Here is a 13673-nt window from a genome sequence, read left to right as displayed (position 1 = left end):
GTTTATCATACATTCCTGCTTTTTGTTTCCATCATTAGTTTGTATTTACAGCGTTTAGTTTTGGTACTTCCCCCACATTTCCAAGATTAAGAGAAAAGACATCTGGAAGAAAAATTATTAGCAAACTCAGCAAACATTGTTACTCCCTGGCATTAAAGAATAAAGTCATTTTGGTTTAGCTTGTATGATCATTGGCAAATATACTTCTCAAAGGATTGGGAAATGGACAAGACAAAGGTTTTGCTGAGGGTCAGGTAGCCAATATAATTAAAGACCCTTCCTATCCCAGTTGTACCCAAAAAGAGTACAAACCTCTTCCGTTGGGCTGAAGATACAGAGGCTTGAACACACGCACCAACAGATTCAAGAACAGCTTCTTCCCCGCTGTTATCAGACGGCTGAATGGACCTCTCCAATTTTAAATGTAAAGGTGATCTCACTTATTGTATACTTTCTCTACAGCCATAACATTATATTCTTCACTCAATTCTATTGCCCTAATGCACTTTATACGGTATGATCAGCCTGTGATGTATGTAAAATAAAATATTTCACTGTACCTAGGTACATGTGACAATGGTAAACCAAATCAAATAAAAAAGCATGGTCGGGGGAGAGAAGTATTTGAGCAGGTCGCTGTTGAAAACTAAACCTAATCCTCAATGAAACACTGAGGTATTCTGCCAATTAAAGTGCAAATACACGCTGGATCATCCTGGATATGTTTCACAGACTTCATCCTTTTTTCTGTTTAATATATTTGATATTAGCAAGTAGGACTAGTGTAGTTTGGGAACATGGTCGTTATAGACTAGTTGGAGGGAAGGGCCTGTTTCCACGCCAAATGACTCTATGACTCTAGCTACATCTCTAAATGGTGCAGTGTGTAGTATCCCAGCCTCTGAGTAATCAACGCTGAGTTTGAATCCCACTCTAGGATGGTTAAGGAAGGTGTGTTTATAACTTGGCTATTAACCTGCAAATCCTACCAGCACACACCAACGGGAGGCAGTAAGAATGGGGAAGGTTCCATATCAGTCTTGTGATGGAAATTATGCTAGTGTCTGTAATGTCACAATCCATACTTCTAGTATTATATATATATAAAAGCGAATGTTGCTACAGTAACTGGGGACCCCCTGAAAGAATTGTAATACACCAGCACCACATCTGCACATTATTACACAGTTGATTCTGATAAGCTAACTCCCAATAAACTAATAAAAACAAAATTCTGAAGAAGAGTTATATTGGACTTGAACATTGACTCTGTTTCTCTGTTCATAGGTGCTGCCAGATCTGCTGAGTTTTCTCCTGCATTCACTATGTCTGTTCCCAATGAATTAATACTTTACAGATTTCCTGATTGTTCAAAGTGTCATTCTAATCTGTGTGTATCAAACCATCTGTCTGTGTTTTAGTTTCTCAGCACACTGAATGCCGTCAATGGGTAGTGTTATATAAATGATAGCCTAGTGTATCGATGAGTTTTTATACTGATTCATATGCAGCGTGGCTGATTTGATGAAGTGGGGATTGGTTCCAGCTGCAGCACAAGCAGACTGCATAAACTGCTGTTATTTCATTGACAGGTTAATTGCAAGAATCGTACAGCTGCAATTTTCAGAAGCTATTTTTGTCACACCCTTAGAGTTAAATTAGACGGTATTCTTTTCAAATGTATAGCAAAGCACGTTAATTAATAAACAGTGTGCAATAATTTTATTCAATCTCATGCATATTCGTGTAAGAGAAAGTGTTCTCCTTTTGTCCATCTGACGTCAGGAAGGTTTGGGGTGGTGAAGGGTGGGTAATTTGGGTGGAAAGACGAAATTAGCGAGAATCCAGTTCATGGGTTGATTGGGAAGAAAGAGAAGAAACACCTTATATTTATATAGCACCCTTCACAACCTCAGCGACCACCCCAGCACACTTTATTGTGAACAGAGATGAAGTGGAATCATTGCCAAAGTGTAGGAACCAGGTGAATTAATGTGGAAGCATCATGGTCCCACAAATGGCGATGGGATAATTAACCAAATAATCGGATTTATTTTGATGACGTTATTTGTGGAATAAATATGTGGCAGGCGAAATCAATTGCTTTTCTTCAAAATAGTGCAATGTGATCTTTTTCTGTCCATCTGAGAGAGAGCCTCAGTTTAATATCTCCTCTGAAAGGTGGTGCTTTTAACAGCAATCCCTCCTTACTGCCTTAAAGGGTGTGCCAGGGATAAATGCAGGAGGGTCTGAAGTGGAATAATCAGAATGGAATTCCTGAAGGTGATTGAAAATGTGACCGATCAGTTGGACAAAGGGATTGCAGTAGTCCTGGATGTTGACGTTAAGGATGGAAATGAAATAACAGGGATGGGTTGGCTGATGAAACGGAAGCGAAGGGTTTAAATGGATACTGACAGCTTCGTCCACCCCATCCTGAGCTATCACAAGATTCCCAACTCCATTTTACGCCCCTCACTGTCTGTAGTAAGGCTTCCATCCCTGTAAAGAAAGAGACTCTTCACCCCCACCCAAGAACTGATGCCCAATGACTAAAAGCTGCTCAGTCCCAGCAGTGCTACCAAGGGGACTGGCTATTTCTGGAACTGTAGCTCTCCTTGACCATCTACTGTGGAGGAAATACTGGTGTGAAGACAATTCAGCTTGGTCTTGCTGGGACCAATCAGGCAGGTCTTGGCAAGATGTCAGGGAAACACAGTGATGTCAGGGCAGGGAGATTCTTTACCTGAGGATGGCTCTTTCAGCTTGTGGGTTGGGGGGCGGGGGGGGGGGTGGAGGTGAGTAATCAGTCCTCCATGTGTTCTAGAATGCCCAATCAGGATGGCCTCCCTGAGCCTGGGGGCAGGGGGTACACCGAGTGACCTTCCACTTGACAAAGTGCCCACTCACTTAATTGCCTGAATTGGTAAGAGATGGCAGGGTCTGAGGGAGGGACAAGAGGCTGACACCTGTATTTATTGGGGTGACTGAATAAAGGAGGGTTTTTGATGTTAATTATTCAGAGGATGTGGTCAGCACTTGGAAGCCCTAGTTGAGAAGATTTTGATAAGCTGCCTTCTTGACCCCCCACCACCCCCTCCACCCCCCCAGGGAGAGTTGGTGAACTGAGTTTTTTGTTGGACCATTTTAGCCTTCCCTAAAAAGCATTACTGACTCAGATGGGTTTTTTACGACAAGCGTAGTTACATGGCCACCACTGCTGATGCTACCTTTTTAACTCCAGGTTTATGTAATTAACTGAATTCAGTCTTCTGTTTTCCAATTATAATTCAAAGACAAATCCACCATGGTGTTAGGGATAAGACCCAGTGATAGATACTCCTGCTATCCCTTCCATCTTTATTTATTAGATTCCAGAAATATAATCCAGATCAAAGAATTGCTGAAAAATACCACTTCTGACTTCTACAGTCTTATAGTAGCTCATTTTTGAGGGAATACTTTCTCAGAGATTAGAAGCCGATACATGACTAGCCTTTAATGCTCAACGTTTGTTGTTTTTTTTAACCATTTTATTTTCTAATCAGCCTGTTCAGGGTTGTTATGGTGGGACTTCAACCCAAGCCTCCTGGCTCAGATGTAGAGACACTACCACTACATCACTAGAGCCTCCATGCTCAATGGTTGTAGCTGGACTATGCTGATCATAGAAATTATTTTTAAGATCTTCAGAATGAGGAGTGAGGGTAGCCATATGACCCCCTGAGCCTTCTCTGTTAATCATGACTCGATCTGGTCAGTTAATATTATGACTGATCTGATCTTGGATTCAACTCCACTTTCCAATTTGCTCCCTTTCAACCCTCAGGTAGCCTGTGATTGAAGACTTTCTCTCTCTCAGCATCAATATAACTCCACAGCTATGTGGAAGAGAACCTCTGGTGGAAGCAAATCCTGATTTCCATCCTAGATGGGAGCCCCCTTATTCTGAAATCATACTTCCTCATTCTAGACCCTTCCCACTGTATACAGAGGAAACATTTTCTCAACATCTATCCTCAGAATTTTGTTTGTTTCAAAATAAAATCACTTCTCATTTTTTCTAAACTCCAGCGAATGTAGACCCAATCTGCTCAGTTTTTCCTCATGAGATATTAAGGGATTACGGGAGATCTAATTAGCATAAATTAACAAAGCTGTGTAAGAAATGGAGTGCAGATTTTAAAAACCTTGGGAATTGCTGTAGTGTATGGCTGCAGCTGGTGAAATGCCTTTTTCTCATTCCAGAAGATTACATTTGTCTGAATCCTTCCAGGCAGTAACCATTCTATACAGCTCAAAAAATCTCTCCCACTGTTCCCCAACTATGAATGAGATAAAATAAACAATATCCGCACACATTGAGCAAATCAGATGATCTAGCTTGTTCTTGCTGCAGTCTCCTTGTTACTGTCGTTATTGAACTGTGCAGAGCAATCCCAGTATTCTTGGCACCTTCATGTTTACATCACTCTTCCTGACATGTGACTGACAGTTGAATTTTACTGATAAAATGCAAACTGCTGGAAGTGCACAGCAGGCCAAAGCAGCTTTTGTGAAACTGAGTGAACGGCTGAAATCTAACACCCACCATGTGGCAGGTTTGGATGCAGTTGAGGGGAAACACTAAAATGGACTGGAGTATGAGATGTGGGGACCTCATCACCTTACTGTCCCAGGATGTACTTTATTCCACATTGCCACGGACAGCCCTCCCACTTGCTACCAGTTGAGGCCTTTTTTTTTTTCTTTTTTTTTCGTGCTGTGTGGGTATCCTGTTTTTTTTCTCTCTTTTTCTTACTTTTTTTTTCCTTTTTTTAAATTTAACCCCCACACTACCACCTAAGTGCGGTAGTGCTTATTTTATCCCCAGTACCCATGGTGTGTGTGTGCAGGTGTGAGACACAGTGAAAGACACAAAGTGCACCAATCTTTATTCAATTTCCACCACCAGGAAGATAGGAAAACACCCGGGTGGCCAGTGACAAACACTGCCCTTCACATCAAAGGGCAGTGCTGTGTGATCAAAACAGTGAAGGGGAGGGTAGGGACTAAATCAAAATAGAATTGGAGGGAGAAATGATGCACTCCACTCCCTGCGGGGCCCACTTCTCCCTGTACAACTCCAGAGTGTTGGTCGACACTGCGTGCTCCTTCTCCAAGGACACCTGGGCTCTAACGTAACCGCGGAAGAGGGGCAGGCAGTCGGCCCTAGTTGAGGCTTTTAGAGAACTAAGGGCCACTTAAAGACCTGATGGTATTAATGCAGTGAACGTGGGTCGTGTTAAGTGGGAAGCACCAAACTGTGTGAGCCTCTGCGATATCGCCCATTGTTAAGTTCTTAGTACCTGGACAAGGGTTGCCCCATTCCGAAACTGGGAAGGCTGATTGAGACCTGACCACTGTCCTTGCTGCCAGCCCTCGTCTTCTGTCAACCTCAATCCTCAGCCACTACCTGTTTTCCCTCTCCCCTGCTGTTACTGACTGTGGCCTACCTCCCTCAGTGACTCTGGGCCCTCTGGTTGGTATGTTACAGTAAACAGCCACCATCTCCCCAGTAGCACGGCAGAGAAAGCACAGTCAGTAGGTGGGATTTCTGTCCCCATGGGCTCCTTGATCCTGGGGAAACACCCATTACTGAGCAGTTAATCCCCTGCTTGGCACTGACTGTAGTGGGCCTTCTTCAAATTAGGCATTGTAGGATTCTCATTAGTGCTATCAGCCACATTAGATATTCAGCATTTCAGCTTGGTGGTCACTCAGCCTTCAACCTTTGGTGTGGTCCCAGATGGTCACTGCTGGCACCTTGTGCTATTTACCCCTGCCAGTGTGTGGGTATGGTAATAGATAAAGGTTTTGCACTGCCAGCAGCCCTCCTCTGCCTTTACATTATCTTTGTCCTGGGGCTAGCTAGTGATTAGTTGTAGAGGATACCCAACCTTGAGAACTACAGAAGAAACCCTGTTCTTAGATAATAAGAGCATTCGTTGCATGTTTCCACTAAGAACAACTACATTTGGTCTGGTATAGTTGCTTGGATGTTCAGGAGCTGGTATCAATACATCTATTCCCTCCAAAAGGTGGAATGAAACTCATCTCCACCCATAGATTTTGTGAGAGAGCAATAGAATGGGTGGAGCCAATGTAACATGAGCATTAACCCCTTCAGAATCACTACCTTTTACCAAATCCCCAATCTGCAAATTCACATTTGCTAATTCATGAAAGAGGTAAAAAGATAATGAAAATATTCCGGTGTGATTTTTACTGTCCCTATTGTTCTCCTCCCCTTGCTGGCAGCTGTGACTTGGAGATTAATTTTTAATTCCTAGATATCCCTGTTTGCCAGGTTGTTGCAGTGTGAAATTCGGAAGGCCAATGTCTGATTTATTAGTTAACGACCTGTGTGGCTGACACACTTCCTTTTCAATTATTGTATATAATGTTTAATTTACTGTTAGCCTGATATAGCCAACTGTCTGCACAGTATTTGAGATAGAGAAATTTAAAGTGCATTTGTATACCTTACCAGGTTTTTCACATGAGCGCAGTTGAAGTCTTTCTTGATAGGCCTCAATAGAAACATCTACTCCCATCAATCTCTGCATGTTGTCTATGGTTTTCTACCGGTGGGAACAAATGACCGAGAAAACTAAAGGTCACAATCACAGTTGGGGGAAGGGTGTGTGGCAGTCTGGTTACTACAGCAACTCTGCCGTTTTCGTGTAATGAGGAAAGACGCTAAAATCCCTTTATTAAATTCATTTACATAGAAAACATGCAGGAGTCATTACATGTTTTTAATCAAACCCTGCATTGTTTTGTTTGTTACTGGAGATTTTCTAGCATTAGATTGAGAACTGGATTTTGCATAGATTTTGCAGTTGGTGAATACTTGATTATATTGAGAATTAAACAACCATTTTATATTTCATGTTGAGAACAGTACAGCTGTGATTTACTGTTTGTGTAGTGCAAATCTCAAAGTGTGAGAAGCAAGAGTATTTTGGAGCAAAGGGTCCTCTCACCTCCGAGGTAAACAAAATTATGTATACGCCGTTAATCTGGACTGTGATGTGTAAAATGTCAGTCTGTGAGAAGATTTGTAGCTCGGGTGCTCGTTGTTGTGGTTCTGTTCGCTGAGCTGGGAATTTGTGTTGCAGACATTTCGTCCCCTGTCTAGGTGACATCTTCAGTGCTTGGGAGCCTCCTGTGAAGCGCTTCTGTGATCTTTCCTCCAGCATTTATAGTGGTTTGTCTCTGCCGCTTCTGGTTGTCAGTTCCAGCTGTCCGCTGCAGTGGTCGGTATATTGGGTCCAGGTCAATGTGCATCTCTGGACTCACAGCAGAAGCGGTAATGCAAAGATTAGAACAAACAGTCTTACCACAAATTCAACCCAAAATCTGGGTCAGATATGTGGATGACACCTTTGTAATCATTAAAAAAACACAGAAATAGAAAACACACACCAGATCATCAACGCCACACTCACAGGAATCCGATTCACTAGAGAGAAAGAAAAGGACAACCAACTCCCATTCCTAGACGTGATGGTACAGAGAACACCGAACGGAGAATTCACCACAAAGGTATACAGGAAAGCCACACACATAGACCAAGTCCTGAACTACGAAAGCAACCACCCCAACACACACAAAAGAAGTTGCATCAAGACACTGTTCAAAAGGGCCACAACACACTGCAGCACACCAGAACTGCAAAAAGAGGAAGAAGAACACCTATACAATGTATTCGCCAAAAATGGATACACGCGCAATTTCATCAACAGATGCCTAAGGGAAAGACAACGGAACGAGGACATGCCTCAACCCAAATGACTAGCCACACTACCATACATCAAGAGCATTTCCGAACTGACAGCCAGACTACTGCGACCACTAGGACTTATAACAGCACACAAACCAACAGCCACTCTCAGACAACAACTCACCAGAACGAAGGACCCGATACCCAGCATGAGCTGTAGTGTACCAATGTAGTGTACAAAATCCCATGCAAGGACTGCACAAAACACTACATAGGACAAACAGGAAGACAGCTAACGATCCGCATCCATGAACACCAATTAGCCACAAAACGACACGACCAGCTATCCTTAGTAGCCACACACTCAGATGACAAGCAACATAAATTTGACTGGGACAACACTACTATTATAGGACAAGCCAAACAGAGAACAGCCAGGGAATTCCTAGAGGCATGGCATTCATCTACAGATTCAATCAATAAGCACATCAACCTGGACCCAATATACCGACCACTGCAACGGACAGCTGGAACTGACAACCGGAAGCGGCAGATTCAAACCACTACAAATGCCAGGAAACATCACAGAAGCACTTCACAGGAGGCTCCCAAGCACTGAGGATGTCATCTAGACAGGGGACGAAACGTCTGCAACACAAATTCCCAGCTCAGCGAACAGAACAGTAAAATGTCAGTTTTAATCTGATTTGAGAGTGTGTTGCTGGAAAAGCACAGCAGGTCAGGCATTCCTGATGAAGGGCTCTGGCCCGAAATGTTGATTTTCCTGCTCCTCAAATGCTGCCTGACCTGCTGTGCTTTTCCAGCAACAGACTCTCAACTCTGATCTCCAGCATCTGCAGACCTTAATGTCTCCTAGTTTTAATCTGATCTCATGTCGGTGCCAGAATACTCATATTGGATATTTACCAGTTGTATGTTTGGCTTATATGCAGTTTGGCTTGGCATTGGGGATTTCAAAAGGTCATTGGGTGGTATGATCGTGGGAGATCATCAGGTCATGGGAAGTTAAAAGGATTGTTTTGGAAAACATAGGCTAAGGTGGGCCAGATGGCCTGTCACATCTGACGGTTTGAAATAATTTGACATCCCAGCAACTGTTCTCAATCACTGCTGCTGTGACAATCCTATTTGTTGGACTGTTGCCAGTTTCGGCTGAAGATCTTCACTCTTGGTAAGGCTGAAAGGAACACAGAAGCTATAACCACATGGAGTGAGTGAGGCAAATAGCAGAGAAACCATTAATGGGGTTTGAAGTGGGAGGTGGGGGATTCGGGGAGCCCACATCAGGAGTGCGGCAGAATACTTGCCACTTTTTAGATTCTTAGATTACTTACAGTGTGGAAACAGGCCCTTCGGCCCAACAAATCCACACCGATCCACCGAAGAGAACCCACCCAGACCCATTCCCCTACATTTACCCCTTCACCTAACACTATGGGTAATTTAGCATGGCCAATTCACCTAACCTGCACAATTTTGGAGTGTGGAAGGAAACCGGAGCACCCGGAGGAAACCGGAGCACCCGGAGGAAACCCACGCAGACACGGGGAGAATGTGCAAACTCCACACTGTCAGTCGCCTGAGGCGGGAATTGAACCCGGGTTTCTGGCGCTGTGAGGCAGCAGTGCTAACCACTGTGCCACCGTGCCGCCCTGAACATTTTCTGAACATTTGCAGCTCCTAACACACTCAGGAAACCTGACAGCTTCCAGGACAAAATAAGCCTTTTGAATTATTCCCTATCCACTATCTCAAATATCCACCACTGGCATATACCATCTACAAGATGCAGCAATTTGCCAAGATTCCTTCGACAGCACCATCCAAACCTATGGACTGTACCACTAAAAAGGACAAGGGCGGCAGATACATGGGAATAAGAGTTGCACGTTGCCTCCAAATTGCACTTGTCCCAACTTAATCTGTTTCTGTCCTTCGCTGTTGCTAAATCGACGCCCTTCTGCACAGCACTGTGGGTGTCGCCACACCTCAAGGACAGTAGTGTTTCAACACCACCTTCTCAAGGGCATAAAAATGAGCAACAAAAAAATTAAGAGGATGGAGAAATAAATAGACTGAAGTGTTGCTAGGATTGGATGAAGTAAGGATTGGAATTGGCTCATGCAGAGCAATTAAAATCAGGAATGCTGAAGAGACCAGGATTAAAGGAATACTGAAATCTCTGAAGGCTGTGGGCTGGAAAAGATTGCAGAAATTGGGAGGGACTAGGATGTGAAGGGATTTGAAAACAAAGATTAAAATGTTAACGTATTTGTGCCTAACACAATGTTGTAATTGAAGTAAAGAGAATGTTCTGCCTACCACACAAATGAATAATGTGGTATATCAATTTCATTATCAGTGTGGATGCCATGTAAAAAGGCAATGCATCTCCAAGGCCTATTGGATCATATCGAACAGCACAATTGTTTAGCTGTTTGCAAGAAACAAGTTACTGACCAGAACAAACCAGCCCACACAAGCAAAAACATGTAACACAGTGTCAATACTTGATGTGATCACATAATCGGACAGTATTTGCTGGAAGATCCTGAGTTTGAATTACGTTGACAACCAATTTAGAATTGACAGTTGGTTTGCAGAGTGGTATACCTACAGGTACTGGAACCCACTTGTTCTGATGCACAGATTGGTTCTCTTTGCAGACAGAAACTCAACAGAAAAACTCACAGCCATTTGCTGTTCATTTCTCAGGGCAATACCTTGACCAATCAGTATCGACCTGTCTGCTTTAAAATCTAAACAAAGCCTGTCGATCATCAACAGTTGGTGCAACAATGCCAACAATGCTATCAATCAGAGCTCACTTGCCAACCAATCAGCTCTGTCTTCTTGTACTGTGTAGTTGTTGATTTCCCTCTTAAACTAATTAAACTTCCTTGCAAGAATGAGAAATTTTACTTCTGAGGATAAATTAAAGAAGTTTGGATTGTTCACCTTGGAGAGAAGAAGGCTGAGATGGGATTTGATAGAGGTTTTCAAAACCATGAGCGGGATTGGAAGCGTGTATGGGGAGAAGCTGTTCCTGCACATAAAAGAGAAAAGAACGAGAGGGCATAGATCTAAAATGATTTGAAAGTAAAGCAAAGGTGATATGAGAGCATCTTTATCGCATGGTGAGTAGTTGAGGTATGAATGCACTGCCAGGAAATGTGATGGATGCAGATTCAATTGAAGCACCGCGGAGGACATTGATGGTTATTACCTGCCAAGTACAAGATGAGGTAGAACAGAACTAGTCCTGTGTACCTGGGTATGTAAGAGCAATGATGGGTACTTTCGGAGCACTTCATTAAGCTTGTCTGGGGATTTGGAGTGGTATCTTATTGTGCCCAGATTGGCACGAGATAGTAGAACCTGTGCAGGCACAATCAGTTGAATGGCCTCATTGTACACTGTAAGGGACTGTGTGCCCCATCTGTAAGGGTGCCTTGATCACAGCTAATTTGGCTGGAGGCTGATGAAGGGAGGACAGACCTGAGGGCTGTGTTTGAGGTTGATTGAGTGTTGAAGAGTTGTCCCTCTCTCTCGCTGCCATGCTTGTATGAGGTCATTGAAGCATTCAGATTCCTAGTGTTAAGGAACTGCCTTTAAAGGTCTCGGAGATCACTCTCTCCCTGCCCTGCTGTTCATAGGAGAATGGTCTATGCTGTGTTCAGGTGGATCATGACAATGACTCAGACATGTTATGGTTTATGGTACCCTGTCCCACACAACCAGGTGTCATTGACTAATGTGTCAGTATTGACACAGTCAGTAGCTTTCTTGCCTGAGTCAGAAGGTTGTATCTTCACCTTCTATTCTTGGACAAATCCAGACCTAAGCTCTAGTGCAGTGCTAAGGAAATACTTGCATCGTGAGGGTGTTGAATTACAAATGAGACCTTAACAAATGTTAGCTGTGAAATGAAAACATTTTGAAAGAGGGTGCAGCAGTTCTCCTTGGTGTTGGATTAATGTCCATCCTTCAATCTGCATCAGTGAAACAGGTTGCCTGACAGTGCAGTCTGTGGGAGCTTGCAATGCACATTTGGCTGCTGTGTCTCCTATATGGAAACAATGATTTGTACTTTTGTATTTTTTGAAAGTACGCCAATGGCTATGAAGCATTTTGTAACTTCCTGAAAGGTGCTAGTTAAATGTAAGACTTACTTTACCAACTGCTTAGCTTTGTATCTGTTTTTGGAGGAAGGTTAATTCTCGGGTTTGTTAGTTTTGAGGTGACACACCTCATACCGAAAGTTTGGAATCAAGCTGTGTCAGACTATCACTGATCTGGTACTGGAAATATAGCACGGGAGTACAGGGCATTTTCAAACATTGGCAGCTGGACTGCAGTGGTAAAGCCAGCTCTATGAACTCTGATATTTCCTCCCGTTTCCTGCTCCAAATACCCCTGAAAGCCAATACTGTTCCTGGCTGACAAAACACATGAAGTATTCAATAGATCTGTTTCAACGGGGAGAGTGTATTCCACATTCCACTGGGGAAGTGCTGTGATGTCATGGTAATGTTACTGAGCTTACATATTCTGATGACATGGGTTTGAGTCACACTACAGTGTGGTGAGATTCTGAGTCCAAATTTTTTTTAAAAATCTGGACTGAACAATAAAGCTTGTATAATGTTCTTTAGTAACCACTGTAAATGGTTTTCTTTTTTAAAACAATCTGGTTCATTAATGTCTTGCAGGGAAGGAAATCTACCATCCTTACCATCCTTTCCTGGTATGGCCTACATGTGACTCCAGACCCACAGTCATGTGGTTGGCTTTTAACTCCCTCTGTGTAGGGATGAGGAATAAATGCCGGTTTTGCCAACATTGTCCACATCCCTCAACGATTAAAAACAACTTAAGGCAAGAAGAAAGCTCCCTGACTTACTTTGAAGTATTCATTGGGGTTTTCCCACATGTCAGTCACCAGGAGGCACTCCAAATACTGTTTAAAAAAAAAGCTCTTTGGCCTTTTCTTTAGAAGTAAAAGTTTCTGAAATGGGGAAACTCCAATGAACTGGATGGCCAAGACACGTATTCTCCACGTGGCACGGCCGTTTCTTTAAATCAAATAGTTTATCTAATTATGTGACAAGAGATGTAGCCATTTAACAGAATAGTGGGGGGAAAAGAATGTCCTGACCTCAACAGTCTCTCCCCACACTGCACAAAAGCTGATTGTTCAGACTGGCTGGGAAATGCGGAGTGTTCCTGGAAGCTCAATGGTTGTTTATTTATTATGCTACTGCACTGGCAGCTCTCAAACAGAATCGCTCTGGCTGCATTTCCACTTTGTACATTAATGAGGTGCTGACCCAAGACTGCCTTAAGGGCTTGAAATGGTGCTTTGTGTATATGTTGTACCCCTCCCCGTGCCGTTTTAATTTATACATTGCTGCCTCATTGCTGCACCAGAGCTAGAGCATGCGGCAATTTGTCTGCATGAGAAGCAAAACAACTCAATCATACATTTTGACAAGGCAGAAATGAACGAAATTCTGCCTCTGGCTTTACCATCAATCCTCCAGGTCTGAAGCGGTGATTTTACAATGATTTTATTAGTTTTACAACATCAGTTAGAGCTACAAAAATGAATTGCCAAACAATTGCTGCAATTTACCTACCATTTAAACGCCTCCTACCTTATAGGACAGTAACATCAGATTCAGACACTGCAGAGAAGAAATTAGTAAGGACTACATAAAATGCAATGTTGACTCTTGAATATTCCATTCATAGTGACAGAGAGGAGAGCTGGGCTGTGAGATCTGTCTGTCTTGTGTCTTGTTTGATTCCCTTGGTGAAATTAGTTTTTGCAGTTGGGTCAATGGAAAGACACCTGGATGGGTACATGAATAGGAGGAGTTTA

General features: G+C 43.0%; 1 protein-coding gene across 4 annotated transcripts in view; it reads left to right on the top strand.

Annotated features, from left to right (window-relative positions):
• The window catches only part of LOC122548856 (protein spire homolog 1-like), a 207915-nt gene that overhangs the window by 102701 nt on the left and 91541 nt on the right, over nucleotides 1-13673 (top strand). The gene's annotated exons all lie outside the window — the stretch shown is intronic.

The sequence above is a fragment of the Chiloscyllium plagiosum genome, unplaced genomic scaffold (genome assembly GCF_037043375.1).
Source record: "Chiloscyllium plagiosum isolate Xiang-an unplaced genomic scaffold, Cpla_swu_hap1 HiC_scaffold_4, whole genome shotgun sequence".
NCBI classification, from domain to species: Eukaryota; Metazoa; Chordata; class Chondrichthyes; order Orectolobiformes; family Hemiscylliidae; genus Chiloscyllium; species Chiloscyllium plagiosum.
Note: the sequence above shows the minus strand (reverse complement) of the source record. Positions and strands in the feature narration are given on the sequence as shown.